Source organism: Orbicella faveolata, unplaced genomic scaffold (genome assembly GCF_042242905.1).
Source record: "Orbicella faveolata isolate gen_17 unplaced genomic scaffold, um_ofav_v1 contig_34, whole genome shotgun sequence".
NCBI lineage: Eukaryota > Metazoa > Cnidaria > Anthozoa > Scleractinia > Merulinidae > Orbicella > Orbicella faveolata.
Genome location: NW_028301563.1, coordinates 23,523,345 through 23,544,160, shown reverse-complemented (window position 1 = coordinate 23,544,160; position 20,816 = coordinate 23,523,345). Strand labels below are relative to the sequence as shown.

General features: G+C 36.9%; 1 long non-coding RNA gene across 8 annotated transcripts; it reads left to right on the top strand.

Moving 5' to 3' along the window:
* The first annotated feature begins 2,534 nt into the window (after nt 1-2,534).
* LOC149105352 (uncharacterized) lies at nt 2,535-20,495 on the top strand. Of its 8 annotated transcripts, none has more exons than XR_016210149.1 (9): nt 2,535-3,756; nt 5,876-5,959; nt 6,348-6,445; nt 8,270-9,057; nt 9,371-14,600; nt 14,989-15,112; nt 18,656-18,783; nt 19,224-19,443; nt 19,757-20,495. It is a non-coding gene; the product is annotated as an uncharacterized LOC149105352 (long non-coding RNA). The 8 variants fall into 8 exon arrangements; XR_016210150.1 differs by having other exon boundaries at nt 2,535-5,959; nt 9,371-12,363; nt 14,516-14,600; XR_016210151.1 differs by adding an exon at nt 6,167-6,247 and having other exon boundaries at nt 2,535-5,959.
* Nucleotides 20,496-20,816: the final 321 nt, after the last annotated feature.

Genomic DNA, 20,816 nt, shown 5'->3' with positions numbered 1-20,816 from the left:
GTATAATTGAGTTAAGTTAGATAACAATAGCCGTCCATTTGGTTTGTATCCCATAGTTAGAAAAGGTATTGTAATAGTGGTAATAATAATAATAATAACAATAATAATAATAATAATAATAATAATAATAATAATAAAAGAAACGTATAAATAACAACGTATACATTTATATTAGACCACCTAAAATTAATGATTGCGTTATGCATCCATCGATTCCAGCTGTTACCATCCCCTTCCCCCACCGGCCGAACCCCGGGAATTTTTTTTCGTGGGACTACAAAATCCCCGTCAAAATTACAAATTACAAAATCCCCGCCCCTGACAACAAACAGCATGTTCAATAACGTAACATGCGCCTTGCTGCCTGGGTGAAAGTTCTAATGGATAGTTCAGATAGTCTTGCTTTGAATCGGAACGTATAAAGGCGTTTCTTCGGGCAACGGAAAGGCAACAGAGGTTATAAACTATTATTACCTTGGAACATGGCCTTCAACTTTTCAATACATTGCTTTTCCAGAATCGACCACAAAAGAAGTAGCAAAGCAAAGTCTTCATTATCTGGCGATTGCATGGATCTAGCGATAGGTCAAGTTTTCTCGCCCACCACCCTCGGGGCAACACAATGTTGTACAAAAACCCCGCCCCCGGGGAGCTGGGCCCTACAAATCCCAGAGGTGTAACAGCTGGAATTGATCGATGCATTATCAATTATAAATTGTTGTCGAAAATTTCCCGCAACATTGGCATTCAAGCGCCCGGTTAATTAGTGTTTCGAAAGCATTTAGTGTATATTTAACAATTATTCCACGAGTGCGCGTTGGATATAAGATGGAAGATAGCCAACGACGCGCGAAGCGCCGAGTTGGCTATAACGATCTCATATCCAATAAGCGCAACGCTCAACTGTTTTCGTTGACGCGTATTGGCTACGATATTTATGGTCAATGGTAGTTGAGCTCATATAATTAATCAAAACTCAGGAATTGCAATATACCATTGCTAGTTTTTAAAAATTTTGGGTATGTTTTGGGAACAAAAATTACGACCCACAAGTACGCCTACTCCTGGTTTCGCATAGAAGAGACATCGCGCTAAATTTATAGAATTTACCTTTACTAGCGAAATATAACACCCTTTCTGTTCGATTACGTTTCGATACGTTCTTCTTGGCAAAGTTACCATGCCTTAGCTTATTGACCTATATTGCCTATTCCTATTCACTGGAAAAGTTGAAAATTTACAGAGTATGTAAATAACATGTAATTAACATGTAAATAATCAAAAAGAGACTGTAAAGATTAATTTACATGATTTTTCCCCTTTTACATGTTTTGGAGGTTTCATGTAAAAAACATGTAAATATTTCAAGTGAAACATGTAAATGATGAAGAAAACACCGTAAATGTTTCAAAGCAAAGGGCTAAGATCATGTAACTAACATGTAAACTGTTCCTGCAAATACTGTAAATAGCCTGTAAATTTCTTGTGATTCAACCTGGAAACCCGTAAATAACACGTAAATTTAACACAGGGAGGCTGCCATAATACCGTAAATAACATGTAAATAAAAAGGGGAGGCTGTAAACAACATGTAAATGAAAGAAGGGAGGCTGTAAATAACATGGAAAATGAAAACAGGAGCCTGTAAATAACGTGTAAATCAGAAAAGGGAGCCTGTAAATAACATGTAAATCGAAAAAGGGAGCCTGTGAATAACGTGTAAATCGAAAAAGGGAGTCTGTAAATAACATGGAAATCAAAAAAGGAGCCCATAAAAAACATGTAAATCGAAAAAGGGAGCCTGTAAATAACATGGAAATGGAAAAAGGGAGCCTGTAAATAACATGTAACTCGAAAAAGGGAGCCTGTAAATAACATGTAAATGGAAAAAGGGAGCCTGTAAATAACATGTAACTCGAAAAAGGGACCCTGTAAATAACATGTAAATCGAAAAAGGGAGCCTGTAAATAACATGTAAATGGAAAAAGGGAGCCTGTAAATAACATGTAAATCGAAAAAGGGCGCCTGTAAATAACATGTAAATTGAAAAGGGGAGCCTGTAAATAACATGTAAATGGAAAAAGGGAGCCCGTAAATAACATGTAAATGGAAAAAAGGGAGCCTGTAAATAACATGTAAATCGAAAAAGGGAGCCTGTAAATAACTTGCAAATCGAAAAAGGGAGCCTGTAAATAGCATATAAATGGAAAAAGAGAGCCTGTAAATAACATGGAATTCGAAAAAGGGAACCTGCAAATAACATGGAAATTGAAAAGGGGAGCCTGTAAATAACCTGTAAATTGAAAAAGAGAGCCTGCAAATAACATGTAAATCGAAAAAGGGAGCCTGTAAATAACCTGGAAATTGAAAAAGGGAGCCTGCAAATAACCTGTAAATTGAAAAAGGGAGCCTGTAAATAACATGTAAATCAAAAAAGGGAGCCTGTAAATAACCTGTAAATGTAAAAAGAGAGCCTGTAAATAACATGTAAATCAAAAAAGGGAGGCAGAAACCCTGTACGATAAATAAGTGTAAATAATAACTTGAAGAAAAATGCATGGAATGTACTGTTTTATTGTAATCAAATCTGTTGACCTTAATTATAATAGTAGAAAACATGCAAATTTATACAGAATCAGAAATTTATTGCAATCAGAACAAACTCAGTAAAATTCAAATAGTTTTTATATGTCATGAATAAGGTTTACAATGTATACATTGCAACAAATAAAACATGTTTTCTTTTCTTTCTATCCATAACAAGACGACTTAAATGTAATTTTGTGCATGGCCAAAATATTTTAAAATACCATGACTGAGCTCCTTTAACCGAATTCAAGCACTTTTCAAGAAGACTACTAAAATTCAAGACCTTTTCAAGATTGTGCAAAACCATGTCATATTCAGCTCTATTTAATTCATAAATAATAGCGGAGCTCCGGCGGAGCCCCATACCCATATAGGGGAGAAAAGGAAACCCATGAATTGATTTTCTCATGGTTATTATGGCTAGCGGTATTGCTCGTGGGCGCGTACGCACGACGGCGACGACGACGACGACGACGACGACGACGGAGTCGCGCAAGATGGCGGCCATACTCCAGCTAATAGGTTGACAGAGACATGCACCCTCAGTTGGTAGCGGGTGAATGCCATTTTTCTTGGCCGGATTTTTAAAGAAAAACGATAGCGGAGGTTGATTTAATATTTTTAAGACAGGGTTGCGCTGAAGCAAAAGACAGAAAGCAAGAATTAACAGGCAAAGAAGTAGCGAAGAATATCGCGAAAAAGACTGAGCGGGCCAGCGCTGGGGAAGGAGGCGAAACAGTACTGAACAATGCCGTGAATTATAGCTAGTCAAGGGCTAGAGAAAGGAGGTGAAATAATACCGAACAATGCCGTGAACCAAAGCTAACGAGGGCTATAGAAAGGAGGCGAAAGTACCCGACAAATTGATTCAGAAGACTGCCGAACTCCCCATGGCCAAGTTCAAAATTCGCGCGAACGTGATGCTGTGCAGCCGTGCAAGAAAATTCAAAAGTCACCTGATTTGGTCAGGTGATGAACATTAGAGAAATCAAACGTACCCGAGTGTTTTAGAGAAATTGCAAAACAGTAAACGTAGTGGAGAGAAGTGGTTGATTCGTTGATCTATCGAAAATATAACTTCAGTTTAGTCTTCACAACTTTTGCTGCAAGTTTCTGCCTGGAAGATTTACACTGGCCGAACTGGCCGAACTGAATTGCCAACTTGCGGTAAGTGACTTTTGTTGTTGCGTTTGGTGTGAAAATTAACAAGTTTCCTCGGCGATATAAGCTTATTTTCAATTGGAATCCATTAAAAGTCTTCCTTATTTGAAGCAATGCTGTAAGAGATTTTAAAAATTGCATCGTTTTAATTTTTCGCTCGTCTCTAAACAATAACACGTGGGTCGCTTTGGAGGTTGCTGTAAGTTGTAAACAAATTATGTTTTCTATCGATTTTCGTCGTCAATTTAAGCTTATAACCTCACATCTAAAAATAAGCTTAACCAAAATCGTACTTGTAAACACGGCCGGGCGAGTTTTGAAGTTTTCTCTGATTTAGGTAGCACTGCCGCTTCCTAGACTGCTAAAATTTGTTCTTCTGTTGTTGAAAACTGAACCAAGAAAGGTCTACAAACCATTTTAAGCCGAAGCGAACAGGATTTGCTAAATTTACTTTTGTTCTTATGTGAATATTTGCATATTGTGATTACAAAGTATGGAGATTTCCTCGTTTTGTTAGTTCAATTTATTCGGTTTGGCGAAATGCTTTTGTGAATTCCGAGGTTAAATTGGTAGAAGACTGGTAATAAAAGCTACTGCCAATGAAATGACTGCATAGCTAAATTAAGCCGTCGGCAAAAATACAGACTCTCAGTAATATTCAAATTTAAGCGTGAATAATTTTTCAACTTTAACACCGCAAGCTTAAACGAATTTTCTTTATCCTCTCTTTTATTCGGTCACCGTTCACTGAAAAGGGATTTGCTGTTGATACTCGAGCTCAGATGTAGTGATATGCATCTTGTGTTTATAATGTAGATTTCCTCGTTTTATTTTGTTGTCTGTCCAATTAGTTCGGTTTGGTGAAATGCTTATATAGTCCAAAATGTCGAGTAGACGATTATGCATGGCAATCCTGTCTGCAAATGAAGCTCTGCTTTGATTTTGATTGGCTATTTCATGTTATTTGTGCCATTGCTTTTGGTTGGGGGTACATGGACCGTATTTTGTTAATAAGAGGTTATTCCCCAATGCGGTATTTACACTTAATATGGAAATGTTCCAAAAAAGTGAGATAGTACTAATTGACTCGGTAAATTGAACAGTGTAATAGAAGTTCTTGCCCTGACCATTTCTCAGTAATAAGAAGAACTTTTACATACATATATACACAATTTAGTTGGAGAGAGTGCTCTCCTATCTCCACTCTCTCTCTCTCTTTACTCTCTTCTTCACACTAATTTTTTATTTACTAACTTATTAAATGAATGTCACTGACTGTTTTCTTTGTTGTGCATGCATACTTTTTTGCTGGTCGAAGAAAGTTTCAGTTTCTTCCTGGCTGTACAGTTTCCTTTCTCCTGTCCTGTACCAATTTGTTTGTGATATAACTTCGTGAATTCTCTATTCTCCTTAAATTTTATCTCATCAGGTTGATAGAATGCACTCTCAGAGTGTTCCATCATTGTCTTCAGTCGCTACAATTTTCCGGAAAAAAGCAATAGTTTTCTTAATTTCCTTTTACTTTGTGTTAGGACTTTTTAACCTGCCTGTAATTGGCCCATGGGCATTACGGGAGAATAATTTTCAAGTAAAGAATTACATTCGTTTTAGTGTTGAGTATTTTAAATTGTTATGAATTAGGCATTTCTTTTTATTTTTTATATTTTTTATTTTAGTCCCATGCAATGTTTTATGGTTTTACCGAGGTATACCATGTAAATGTAAATAATGCACTGGAATTGGCGAATCAGAGTGTGCATTATATCGGCTTTAAACACAAACCACATATTATAAATGACTCATGTAAATGATATTTTTATTACAGAGAACTGGACAGGGCAAGAACTTCTCCTTCTTTTGTGAATTTATATATTAATTCCTCTCAGTGCTGTCAAAATGTCTCAGGAACCTTCATTTCTGATAATCTATTATTTTCCACCATACCTACAGCACAGAAGCTACATGTATATTCTGTTATCCTGCCTTAACTGCTAGGAAAAATTTTGGCAGAGCTGTTTCAACAGTTTCACTTAAATTGATTTCCAGTAACAGCGCTACATGTAGCAGTGTTATTGAGTGTGAACTTTATGGGGGATTTTAAATTTTTATTTTTTTATGATTACAGATGACAATAAATATACATGTGTATACATAACCTGATGTTGGTGTTGGTTACAAACTGTAGTTCATAATAGTCATCCTATTACAGGTAAGGGGGAAAAGTTCAGAGAGTTTAGAACATTTCTTCCCCCAGCACACCTTCTGTCTATAGGTGCAATAATTGAGAGGTTATATATATGTACGAAGAGTAATGTAAAGTTACTGTATAAACTTAGCATTAAAATCTGACATTTGAATGCGTCCTTTGCTAAAATTAGTCATGATTTAATTTTTATCACTCCCTGTGAATTCATAGAGATTCCAGAGGCAATTATAACCTAATGTGGAAGTCCTGTCTTCAAGTGAGGGAAAATGACACAAAAGAGTTACAATGAAAGTAAAGAGAATTGTGAATGTTGATATGGTGTACATTATACATCTTGTAAAGGCATTTGGTGAGTGCCAAAGGCATAACATTTCATGTATTGCTTTTTCAGGACAAATTATATAACAGTGACGTTTTAAAAGGTGTGATCAGAAAAATAATGAGTACATTGTCCAGGCAGCATCAGTTTATGGACAGCATATGCAGACGGTAAGAGGAACTGTAAGCACTACCATGTAAGTTAGTTTAATTTATGCTTACGACTTCTTGTTCTTGAATTTTGTGTCATTTCATCACAAGAATAGGTAACGAAAGATGCAATAGTTGTTGCAATATATTTTTGAAGGAAAACTTATAAGTCTGCCTATGCTGGATAACAGCCATATGTAAACTGAATGTGAAGCAAACAATATGTTAAATATGGGGCAACCCTAAAACCCAGAAACTGGAATCTGGAATCTGGAACCAAAAACCGGAATCCAGAAACTGGAAACCGGAATCCGCAAATCAAAGAAAATAAGTTCTTCAAGTACGCGAAAATTGTTTTGCTTAGCTTTTCGACTGTAAAAAGTAAGTTGCCAAGTAAAAAGGACCTCAAACTTAACCTTTTTTGAAACGAAAATTCCCCGTCTGTTGAAATTGTGCAACCGTTATTTTTAGTGAGGGCTATGATTATGAGAATCTCAGTAAAGTGCATCTTAATTTTACTCCAAGCACCTTGAGAGTGTCTAAAATAAGCTTGCTGGTAATTGCCATTTTGTTTAATAAGTGATCTTCAATTTACCAGAAGTATAAATTTATCCTTTATGTCTAGTACATACTGAACAAGATAGAAAATGTCATAGAGAACAGGATATCCATCAGTGGCAGCCCCCTGTACATTGACGGTCACGCCCCCCAATTTCGAAGTCCAAGGGCTAACCCGTCTGGTCTAAATATGAAATTTGATTTTTCCAACAGATACGAGACCAATTCCAGATTAACACAATTTCCACACATACTGTGACAAATCAGCATTTCATATTCTTGGCGGCCATCATATTAAAACAATTTGTAGAAATGTTGCACACTTACTTCCGTCTGCTTCTCACTTGCTGACAGATCAGACCACATGCTGTTCAAAGATGCTAAAAGACTGCCAGAAACTCACTGCAATAGCCTATAATAGCTTGTTGTTAATGTGCTGCTCACCAGTCTTCTCAGAGCAATTTGATCTAGACAAGAACCGGGCTCTCACCAGGGCCAGCTTGAACAAAAAATGGATAACTTAGCCTATGAGCAGGCTCTCGTGTTTGGGCTGGGGGTGTGATTGGCAAAGCCGCATGAAGGCTCTTGGTGACATGCCAATGCAGAAAAACACTAGACACCTATTTAGCCTGCTCAGACAATAGAGACAGATACTAGAGCCTGCTCGCAGGCTATGAGTAACTCTATCCACCCAAAAAATCAGTAACCCTGACTGGATAGTGATGTACCGAATGAATAGCTTTATGCAGCTTTTGAACAATGGGGCCAGATATATAGCTAAGGGTTGTTCAGAACTGGTCAATAATTTTTTAGCAATTACAGTCTGTGGCTGAAGTAAAGCCAAGAAAATAAATAACAACAAAATGATTTTTGCTCATATTTATTTATTAGACATTGCTGAAGTGAATTATTTCTATCATCATTCATAATATCTGGATTGCAGATTCTGGTTTTTGGTTCCGGATTCTGGATTCCAGATTCTGGATTCCGGATTTCGGTTTCCAAATTCAGTGTTTTAGGGTTGCCCCAGATGATGTATGTGCATATGTTAATCTTGAATAATCTGAAATTTCAGCGAGTTTAAAAATATCATATCATATCTGCAATGGTTCTGAGGTGGAGGGCTGTTACATGTACATGCAAATGTCTCATGCACGATTTTTCACTCATTATGATTCAGGTGCAAATAGTTTCTGTATCTGTTGATGTGCAACAATCTACACCAATATTTCAACCTAATAATGTACAGTGTATATTAATGAACTAAATTATGCTGTTTGTTTTTAGTTGGCCAGTGCTACTACATAGTAATGTGATGTTGAAGTGCACAAATTTACAAACATGCCCAGTGTCAACTTGTCAAATACATGTATATGAACTGGCCAGACAGTGTAGATTACAAAATTCTCTGAAAGGTAAGATGTTTCTTAAACATTATTTTGTAATTAATGATTTCTCAGACATTGTTTTCTTCAAGAAAAGATTCATACCCCACATGGAGGTTTTTTCTCTATTAGAGCTCTTGATTCCTGATACTTTAATTTGGAATTTCTAAAGACTGGCCGTGAATGGGTGTTGGGTGTGAATATCTTCTGGAACTGCACATTCATTCATTGAGTAGGCAAGAACATCAGTATTTATCCTGACAAACTCTGATTTTCTTCTGGAAGCTGAACTCATATACAGTTGTACAGTTATATGTACAACCAAACAGCCTGGATGACCCTGTGATTGGGACTGTGCACATTGTTGTAACCCTCAATGTTCCAGTTGCTTGTTTGAAGCAAATTGCATTTGCTCTCGAAAGCAAGTGGTGAAGTTCATAACAGTTATGTAAGTTTGCTTTGTATCTCGGGGCAGAGCCTGCCACAGTGAAAGTTGGAGTACCAACCCCTAGCATTTGATTCACTACTAACACTCAGTAAACAGCTAACAATGAAGTACACTGTATATCAAAGAAAGGAATTACATGCCTATTCCTGTCAGTCAATATATGAACAGGTTACAGATGGGGAGCCTGTATTAAAACATCAAAGATTTTCAAAGCAACCATGGCCTGGTGAGATATTTCTGAGGTAATATAAATTTAAGGTCCTTATGATTGCTTATAGGCATTGATTTTTATTGTAAACAATATCTTACTGAGTGTATTTTTCTTGTGTGCTAATTGTTGGAGAACACAGAGGTCACTGTTATGACAGAGATATTAATTTGTGAAAAGTTCTATAAACAAATGCATCTGGGAACAAATTAATTTATCATGGATGCAGCTTCTGAGAGATCCCCAATATTAATGGAACATACACTGCTCATACAGTACATGTAAAAGAGTTTAGTAATTCATTACTTATGATTGTAATGCTTTGTTTGGTTTCTCTGTATTTACAGACAACTTGATGGGATTATAAATTCTGCACCAAGTTCATTGAATAAACTGACTTGGAGGTTCAGTTCTGCAACCCATCCTGTTTGTAGTAATATCATAGCTGCAACATTGTGACAGATACACTGCATTACATTATTAAGAAACACATATTAACTAATTATTTTTAAGTGCCTGTTAATTTAATCAGTTTTTCTTAGAGATAATTTACTCATGGTTTATTTAAATAATTGGCTTTTTGGCTTTAAAATGATGTTTATTGAGCTTTTAAATCAATTTTGTGATAATCTGCATTGGACATGGCATAAATTGATATTTTGCTAACACGAAATGGAGAACTGGGTCTTAAGCAAAGTTGCAGGATTAGCATTTTTGTAGAAAGAAAGGGTTGAGAAATTTGTGACATTCTACAGACAGCCTTGCCATTCACAATGTCCGATAAGGTTAATTTGTTCCATTCTGTTGTAGAAATAGTGTTCTCTAATTTATAAATTATTTCAATCTGTTGTTTAAACGATTGCCTTATAACCCCATGTCTGGCTTTGGTGCATGTAGGATATTGATGTATTTTTTATCCATTGTGCTGTAAATTATCTTAATTGATGTGTCAATCAAAACATATCTTGGATATGCTGGGCTCTTCTGACAAATGTACCTATGCCTCATAACCTTTGAGTGCATTTGGTTGTGTAGTGCAGACAAAATACATGTACATAATATAACTTCCTCTTAGCTCACTGATAATTCTAGGTATAATTTAATCATAGCAAAATTAATCAATGGAACCCAATCACAGCTCTTGTAGTCCACAATGCCAGTCGAGAAAAAGAACAAATCACATTGAAATTGAATAATAAAATTATTATTAGAAGCCTATGCAAGTATTCATGATCAGCAAAAAAAAAAAAAATATCGTAATTACCATTCATGCGAGGGTGATTTTGCTTATTGCAAACCCTTCCAGCAGGAATACAATACAATAGTGAAGATGGCTAAATGTATCTTTGGGGACAAGTTAGAAAACAAAACTTTCCAACTTTTCACATATGTATACTGTTTTGGTATTTTTGTGAGATTTCATTTGGTAGAGATTCAGGGACTGAGTATATTGTAACCACTGCATTTCAATCAGTCCCCACAACAACAAAAATGTGTAAACTTCTTTTGTGTGGGAGTCCCCATGTTAACTAAGGAAGAATATAATGATTAATGACAATGCCTTGTCTTTCTGAATAAGGTAGGAAAGAACAAGAAATGCCACCAAAAAGCACAGAAGACAGTTCTGTTATGTGATCAAGATTTTTGGTAGCTTCCCAGAAATCCTTGAAATCGTGGCTCTATATTTCATAATCACACCATCTTACACCTCGGTCTGCTGAAGTAATACTAGTTCCGGCTGAAACTATTAAATCATTCGCAATTTACCTCATACATGTTGGATTATTTTCATTAGTAACAACATTCCGAAAAATAACTGAGGAGCTCCGCTTTTAGGCTGGCCTAAATCTATATATTAGCGGAGCTCCAAGCGGAGCCCCATACTCATATAGGAAAGAAAAGGAAACCCATGAGTTGATTTTCTCATGGTTATCATGGCTAGCGGTATATCTCGTGGGCGCGTACGCACGACGGCGACGACGACGACGACGACGACGACGGAGTCGCGCAACATGGCGGCCATACTCCAAATAATAGGTTGACAGAGATATGCAGCCTTGGTTTACAGTGTACTTCTTTGATATTGGACATCCAAGTTACGATCAATTGACACCTGTCAAAGTAAGGTATCCGCTGACCACTATCACGTGACCATATCGCGGGCTCAAGTTTACAGCTCATCGAGGTCGAGTGTTTTTTTAAAGTTGACCGCTGACCAAGTGCTGTTTTTCGATTGGATCGCGGGCTCATCCCAGGTGAACTTGTTGAAAACAGGGCAGGATTGTTCGGAAGCAGGTTAACGCAAACCCAGGATTAAAAGTTAACCACATTATAACTTTTTCTTCTGTACAAATGTTTTTTGCTGCTTTGCTTTGTGTATATAGTGATTATTAAAACTCAAAACAGAAGGTCAAACAATATACAGAAAACCTCAACGCAAAGTTACAAAACTCCAATCAAAATTCTACCTTTTTTTGGGTTGGCTTAATTTGGGTTACAGGAGCTACGCTTTTAGGCTGGCCTAAATCTATATATTAGCGGAGCTTCGGCGGAGCCCCATACCCATATAGGGGAGAAAAGGAAACCCATGAATTGATTTTGATTGCTCGTGGGCGCGTACGCACGACGGCGACGACGACGACGACGACGACGACGACGGAGTCGCGCAAGATGGCGGCCATACTCCAGCTAATAGGTTGACAGAGACATGCACCCTCAGTTGGTAGCGGGTGAATGCCATTTTTCTTGGCCGGATTTTTAAAGAAAAACGATAGCGGAGGTTGATTTAATATTTTTAAGACAGGGTTGCGCTGAAGCAAAAGACAGAAAGCAAGAATTAACAGGCAAAGAAGTAGCGAAGAATATCGCGAAAAAGACTGAGCGGGCCAGCGCTGGGGAAGGAGGCGAAACAGTACTGAACAATGCCGTGAATTATAGCTAGTCAAGGGCTAGAGAAAGGAGGTGAAATAATACCGAACAATGCCGTGAACCAAAGCTAACGAGGGCTATAGAAAGGAGGCGAAAGTACCCGACAAATTGATTCAGAAGACTGCCGAACTCCCCATGGCCAAGTTCAAAATTCGCGCGAACGTGATGCTGTGCAGCCGTGCAAGAAAATTCAAAAGTCACCTGATTTGGTCAGGTGATGAACATTAGAGAAATCAAACGTACCCGAGTGTTTTAGAGAAATTGCAAAACAGTAAACGTAGTGGAGAGAAGTGGTTGATTCGTTGATCTATCGAAAATATAACTTCAGTTTAGTCTTCACAACTTTTGCTGCAAGTTTCTGCCTGGAAGATTTACACTGGCCGAACTGGCCGAACTGAATTGCCAACTTGCGGTAAGTGACTTTTGTTGTTGCGTTTGGTGTGAAAATTAACAAGTTTCCTCGGCGATATAAGCTTATTTTCAATTGGAATCCATTAAAAGTCTTCCTTATTTGAAGCAATGCTGTAAGAGATTTTAAAAATTGCATCGTTTTAATTTTTCGCTCGTCTCTAAACAATAACACGTGGGTCGCTTTGGAGGTTGCTGTAAGTTGTAAACAAATTATGTTTTCTATCGATTTTCGTCGTCAATTTAAGCTTATAACCTCACATCTAAAAATAAGCTTAACCAAAATCGTACTTGTAAACACGGCCGGGCGAGTTTTGAAGTTTTCTCTGATTTAGTTAGCACTGCCGCTTCGTTAGACTGCTAAAATTTGTTCTTCTGTTGTTGAAAACTGAACCAAGAAAGGTCTACGAACAGGATTTGCTAAATTTACTTTTGTTCTTATGTGAATATTTGCATATTGTGATTACAAAGTATGGAGATTTACTCGTTTTGTTAGTTCAATTTATTCGGTTTGCCGAAATGCTTTTGTGAATTCCGAGGTTAAATTGGTTGAAGACTGGTAAAGCTACTGCTAATAAAATGACTGCATAGCTAAATTAAGCCGTCGGCAAAAATACAGACTCTCAGTAATATTCAAATTTAAGCGTGAATAATTTTTCAACTTTAACACCGCAAGCTTAAACGAATTTTCTTTATCCTCTCTTTTATTCGGTCACCGTTTATTGAAATTAGGGATTTGCTGTTGATACTCGAGCTCAGATGTAGTGATATGCATCTTGTGTTTATAATGTAGATTTCCTCGTTTTATTTTGTTGTCTGTCCAATGAGTTCGGTTTGGTGAAATGCTTATATAGTCCAAAATGTCGAGTAGACGATCATGCATGGCAATCCTGTCTGCAAATGAAGCTCTGCTTTGATTTTGATTGGCTATTTCATGTTATTTGTGCCATTGCTTTTGGTTGGGGGTACATGGACCGTATTTTGTTAATAAGAGGTTATTCCACAATGCGGTATTTACACTTAATATGGAAATGTTCCAAAAAAGTGAGATAGTACTAATTAACTCGGTAAATTGAACAGTGTTATAGAAGTTCTTGCCCTGACCATTTCTCAGTAATAAGAATAACTTTTACATACATATATACACAATTTAGTTGGAGAGAGCGCTCTCCTATCTCCACTCTCTCTCTCTTTGCTCTCTTCTTCACACTAATTATTTATTTACTAACTTATTAAATGAATGTCACTGACTGTTTTCTTTGTTGTGCATGCATACTTTTTTGCTGGTCGAAGAAAGTTTCAGTTTCTTCCTGGCTGTACAGTTTCCTTTCTCCTGTCCTGTACCAATTTGTTTGTGATATAACTCCATGAATTCTCTATTCTCCTTAAATTTTATCTCATCAGGTTGATAGAATGCACTCAGAGTGTTCCATCATTGTCTTCAGTCGCTACAATTTTCCGGAAAAAAACAATAGTTTTCTTAATTTCCTTTTACTTTGTGTTAGGACTTTTTAGCATGCCTGTAATTTGCCCATGGGCATTATGGGAGAATAATTTTCAAGTAAAGAATTACATTCGTTTTAGTGTTGAGTATTTTAAATTGTTATGAATTAGGCATTTCTTTTTATTTTTTATATTTTTTATTTTAGTCCCATGCAATGTTTTATGGTTTTACCGAGGTATACCATGTAAATGTAAATAATGCACTGGAATTGGCGAATCAGAGTGTGCATTATATCGGCTTTAAACACAAACCACATATTATAAATGACTCATATGTAAATGATATTTTTATTACAGAGAACTGGACAGGGCAAGAACTTCTCCTTCTTTTGTGAATTTATATATTAATTCCTCTCAGTGCTGTCAAAATGTCTCAGGAACCTTCATTTCTGATAATCTATTATTTTCCACCATACCTACAGCACAGAAGCTCACCAAATCCTAACTGATAACTAACATGTGTGTATCTCTAGCCTTTGCTGTGTGCTACATGTATATTCTGTTATCCTGCCTTAACTGCTAGGAAAGATTTTGGCAGAGCTGTTGCAACAGTTTCACTTAAATTGATTTCCAGTAACAGCACTACATGTAGCAGTGTTATTGAGTGTGAACTTTATGGAGGATTTTAATTTTTTATTTTTTTATGATTACAGACAACAACAAAATATACATGTGTATACATAACCTGATGTTGGTGTTGGTTACAAACCGTAGTTCATAATAGTCATCCTATTACAGGTAAGGGGGAAAACTTCAGAGAGTTTAGAACATTTCTTCCCCCAGCACACCTTCTGTCTATAGGTGCAATAATTGAGAGGTTATATATATGTACGAAGAGTAATGTAAAGTTACTGTACAAACTTAACATTAAAATCTGACATTTGAACATCTCCTTTGCTAAAATTAGTCATGATTTAATTGTTATCACTCCCTGTGAATTCATAGAGATTCCAGAGGCAAATTATAACCTAATGTGGAAGTCCTGTCTTCAAGTGAGGGAAAATGACACAAAAGAGTGACAATGAAAGTAAAGAGAATTGTGAATGTTGATATGGTGTACATTATACATCATGTAAAGGTATTTGGTGAGTGCAAAGGCATAACATTTCATGTATTGCTTTTTCAGGACAAATTATATAACAGTGACGTTTTAAAAGGTGTGATCAGAAAAATAATGAGTACATTGTCCAGGCAGCATCAGTTTATGGACAGCATATGCAGACAGTAAGAGGAACTGTAAGCACTACCATGTAAGTTAGTTTTATGTTTATGACTTCTTGTTCTTGAATTTTGTGTCATTTCATCACAAGAATAGGTAACGAAAGATGCAATAGTTGTTGCAATATATTTTTGAAGGAAAACTTATAAGTCTGCCTATGCTGGATAACAGCCATGTGTAAACTGAATGTGAAGCCAACAATATGTTAAATATGGGGCAACCCTAAAACCCAGAAACCGGAATCTGGAATCTGGAACCAAAAACCGGAATCCAGAAACTGGAAACTGGAATCCACAAATCAAAGAAAATAAGTTCTTCAAATACACGAAAATTGTTTTGCTTAGCTTTTTGACTGTAAAAAGTAAGTTGCCAAGTAAAAAGGACCTCAAACTTAACCTTTTTTGAAACAAAAATTCCCCGTCTGTTGAAATTGTGCAACCGTTATTTTTAGTGAGGGCTATGATCATGAGAATCTCAGTAAAGTGCGTCTTAATTTTATTCCAAGCACCTCGAGAGTGTCTAAAATAAGCTTGCTGGTAATTGCCATTTTGTTTAATAAGTGATCTTCAATTTAGCGGAAGTATAAATTTATCTTTTATGTCTAGTACATACTGAACAAGATAGAAAATGTCATAGAGAACAGGATATCCATCAGTGGCAGCCCCCTGTACATTGACGGTCACACCCCCCAATTTCGAAGGGCTAACCCGTCTGGTCTAAATATGAAATTTGATTTTTCCAACAGATACGAGACCAATTCCAGATTAACACAATTTCCACACTGATACTGTGACAAATCAGCATTTCATATTCTTGGCGGCCATTATATTAAAACAATTTGTAGAAATGTTGCACACTTACTTCCGTCTGCTTCTCACTTGCTGACAGATCAGACCACATGCTGTTCAAAGATGCTAAAAGACTGCCAGAAACTCACTGCAATAGCCTATAATAGCTTGTTGTTAATGTGCTGCTCACCAGTCTTCTCAGAGCAATTTGATCTAGACAAGAACCGGGCTCTCACCAGGGCCAGCTTGAACAAAAGATGGGTAACTTAGCCTATGAGCAGGCTCTCGTGTTTGGGCTGGGGGTGTGAGTGGCAAAGCCGCATGAAGGCTCTTGGTGACATGCCAATGCAGAAAAACACTAGACACCTATTTAGCCTGCTCAGACAATAGAGACAGATACTAGAGCCTGCTCGCAGGCTATGAGTAACTCTATCCACCCAAAAAAGTCAGTAACCCTGACTGGATAGTGATGTACTCAATGAATAGCTTTATGCAGCTTTTGAACAATGGGGCCAGATATATAGCTAAGGGTTGTTCAGAACTAGTCAATAATTTTTTAGCAATTACAGTCTGTGGCTGAAATAAAGCCAAGAAAATAAATAACAACAAAATGATTTTTGCTCATATTTATTTATTAGACATTGCTGAAGTGAATTATTTCTACAGTACCGCTCAAAAGTAAGTTACCACCTCTCGTCTCGTTTCTCGCGAGACGAGACTCTCGCCTCGCGAGAACCATTGAAGCGTATATTTTGGAATGAATTACAAGCAATTAGCTTGCGAGAAAACGATTAAATTCTCGCGACGCGGTGAAGTTTACCCCGCGAGAGCATCTGGTTTTGCAGGCTCTTGTTTCACACGCCACTTCAAGGGAGCCAACTTTAACTTACAAGCGAAAAACTTAAATGAAAGTGATGAAAAACGAACGGCAAAGACGTTCGCCGAAACTCGAGTTCGGCGGTCGCTTTAATTATTTCATTGCAGCGTGTTGACTTTGCGTAAATATGAACGACAGCTTTTAAGTGGAAACTTGCTTCGTAAGACCCAATACTATCATCGTAAATGAAGAAACTGAATGGAAACATTGCTTTTTATTCTCAAATCAAGACGTTGGTGAAAGTGCTTGAGCAATCGATGAGTAAAGTGTCAATAGTTTACGGATTATTTTTAGTCCGTAACGCAGTGAATTTGCATAAGTGTGCATGTCCTTTGAACTCGCTTTTGAATCGTAAAACCGTTGTTTTCATCCATAAAATTGAATGTAATCAGTCATAAAAATCGAAATATTAACCACCGGAAAGAGAACTTCGGTAAATCTGTACATGTTTCGTCTGACAGCGAGAAAGGAAGTGAATTTCTGATTACATAACAAATCAAAAACGTGACTTTGACTTTATGCACGTGTCCTTTGCTAAAATAACAATCGCACGTGGTAGAAGTGTTCAAAGAACTGGAACGTGAAATGGAACGCAGAAGACGTCAGTTTGAATACTGAAAGTTATGTTGATCCTAATTTCCTTGTTAAACGCGCTCACCAAGAGAGACAAAGTCTGTTGAGCGATTGATGGAAAGATTGCGATCCTTTAGTCAAATTAGTTGTGTTGATGTTGAACTCGCCTACATGTACATCGATCGATAAAAGGCTTTCGGAGAACCCTACAAACAAAGAGAAACGTTTAAAAAATGAAATGGCTTTATAGGAGTTTTTAATAGCAAATGCTGCGAGATAAGCTGTGTCACAGAGCTCGGTTAACTGCAAAGTTAGCAACGCGCGTCGATCAGCGATCGAAACACGGTTATGAAAATTGTGAACCGCTCGAAGGCCAAGAATGGTCCTGAACGGTCCGTGTTTGCTTTTAAACATGTCACTGTTAACCTGTCTTTCATGGATACAGCACCTTTCTACTGAAGTGAAGTTAATGATTTCATAAATCGCAGCGCTAGTTTGGCGAAAGAAGCCACTGGGATCGACCAGCAAAAGAAGCAATTTCAGCGTACAGGTCTGGACACCGTGGAAGTCAGGAACGATATGTTTTCGATTGAAAACTGAAAAATTTGCGGCGTATATATTCACAGATACCATTCTCAAACCATGTGGGTTGAAAATTTCTGGAGTTACATCTTTTATGAACGTGGTAAACATGGGAAATCCGGCGCCGGCGCTCGCAAGCGAAGCTTCGTCAGATCGCGCAAAGTTTCGCTGTGTTGTTGCTGCATTGTTTGCTTCACAATAGGCTATTAAAATCTCGCGAGAAGTTCAGGCAACCGTACTTACAGTTTTTTAAAGCTCTCGCGAGACGAGACTCTCGTCTCGCGAGACGAAAGTCTCGTCTCTCGAGACGAGAGTCGCGTCTCTCGAGACGAGAATCTCGTCTCGCGAGAAGGTGGTAACTTACTTTTGAGCGGTACTGTATCATCATTCATAATATCTGGATTGCAGATTCTGGTTTTTGGTTCCGGATTCTGGATTCCAGATTCTGGATTCTGGATTTCGGTTTCCAAATTCAGTGTTTTAGGGTTGCCCCAGATGATGTATGTGCATATGTTAATCTTGAATAATCTGAAATTTCAGAGAGTTTAAAAATACCATATATCAAATCTGTGATGGTTCTGAGGTGGAGGGCTGTTACATGTACATGTAAATGTCTCATGCACGATTTTTCACTCATTATGATTCAGGTGCAAATAGTTTCTGTATCTGTTGATGTGCAACAATCTACACCAATATTTCAACCTAATAATGTACAGTGTATATTAATGAACCAAATTATGCTGTTTGTTTTTAGTTGGCCAGTGCTATTACATAGTAATGTGATGTTGAAGTGCACAAATTTACAAACATGCCCAGTGTCAACTTGTCAAATACATGTATATGAACTGGCCAGACAGTGCAGATTACAAAATTCTCTGAAAGGTAAGATGTTTCTTAAACATTATTTTGTAATTAATGATTTCTCAGACATTGTTTTCTTCAAGAAAAGATTCATACCCCACATGGAGGTTTTTTCTCTATTAGAGCTTTTGATTCCTGATACTTTAATTTGGAATTTCTAAAGACTGGCCGTGAATGGGTGTTGGGTGTGAATATCTTTTGGAACTGCACATTCATTCATTGAGTAAGCAAGAACATCAGAATTTATCCTGACAAACTCTGATTTTCTTCTGGAAGCTGAACTCATATACAGTTGTACAGTTATATGTACAACCAAACAGCCGGGATGACCCTGTGATTGGGACTGTGCACATTGTTGTAACCCTCAATGTTCCAGTTGCTTGTTTGAAGCAAATTGCATTTGCTCTCGAAAGCAAGTGGCGAAGTTCATAACAGTTATGTAAGTTTGCTTTGTATCTCAGGGCAGAGCCTGCCACAGTGAAAGTTGGAGTACCAACCCCTAGCATTTGATTCACTACTAACACTCAGTAAACAGCTAACAATGAAGTACACTGTATATCAAAGAAAGGAATTACATGCCTGTTCCTGTCAGTCAATATATGAACAGGTTACAGATGGGGAGCCTGTATTAAAACATCAAAGATTTTCAAAGCAACCATGGCCTGGTGAGATATTTCTGAGGTAATATAAATTTAAGGTCCTTATGATTGCTTATAGGCATTAATTTTTATTGTAAACAATATCTTACTGAGTGTATTTTTCTTGTGTGCTAATTGTTGGAGAACACAGAGGTCACTGTTATGACAGAGATATTAATTTGTGAAAAGTTCTATAAACAAATGCATCTGGGAACAAATTAATTTATCATGGATGCAGCTTCTGAGAGATCCCCAATATTAATGGAACATACACTGCTCATACAGTACATGTAAAAGAGTTTAGTAATTCATTACTTATGATTGTAATGCTTTGTTTGGTTTCTCTGTATTTACAGACAACTTGATGGGATTATAAATTCTGCACCAAGTTCATTGAATAAACTGACTTGGAGGTTCAGTTCTGCAACCCATCCTGTTTGTAGTAATATCATAGCTGCAACATTGTGACAGATACACTGCATTACATTATTAAGAAACACATATTAACTAATTATTTTTAAGTGCCTGTTAATTTAATCAGTTTTTCTTAGAGATAATTTACTCATGGTTTATTTAAATAATTGGCTTTTTGGCTTTAAAATGATGTTTATTGAGCTTTTAAATCAATTTTGTGATAATCTGCATTGGACATGGCATAAATTGATATTTTGCTAACACGAAATGGAGAACTGGGTCTTAAGCAAAGTTGCAGGATTAGCATTTTTGTAGAAAGAAAGGGTTGAGAAATTTGTGACATTCTACAGACAGCCTTGCCATTCACAATGTCCGATAAGGTTAATTTGTTCCATTCTGTTGTAGAAATAGTGTTCTCTAATTTATAAATTATTTCAATCTGTTGTTTAAACGATTGCCTTATAACCCCATGTCTGGCTTTGGTGCATGTAGGATATTGATGTATTTTTTATCCATTGTGCTGTAAATTATCTTAATTGATGTGTCAATCAAAACATATCTTGGATATGCTGGGCTCTTCTGACAAATGTACCTATGCCTCATAACCTTTGAGTGCATTTGGTTGTGTAGTGCAGACAAAATACATGTACATAATATAACTTCCTCTTAGCTCACTGATAATTCTTGGTATAATTTAATCATAGCAAAATTAATCAATGGAACCCAATCGTAGCTCTTGTAGTCCACAATGCCAGTCGAGAAAAAGAACAAATCACATTGAAATTGAATAATAAAATTATTATTAGAAGCCTATGCAAGTATTCATGATCAGCAAAAAAAAAAAAAAATATCGTAATTACCATTCATGCGAGGGTGATTTTGCTTATTGCAAACCCTTCCAGCAGGAATACAATACAATAGTGAAGATGGCTAAATGTATCTTTGGGGACAAGTTAGAAAACAAAACTTTCCAACTTTTCACATATGTATACTGTTTTGGTA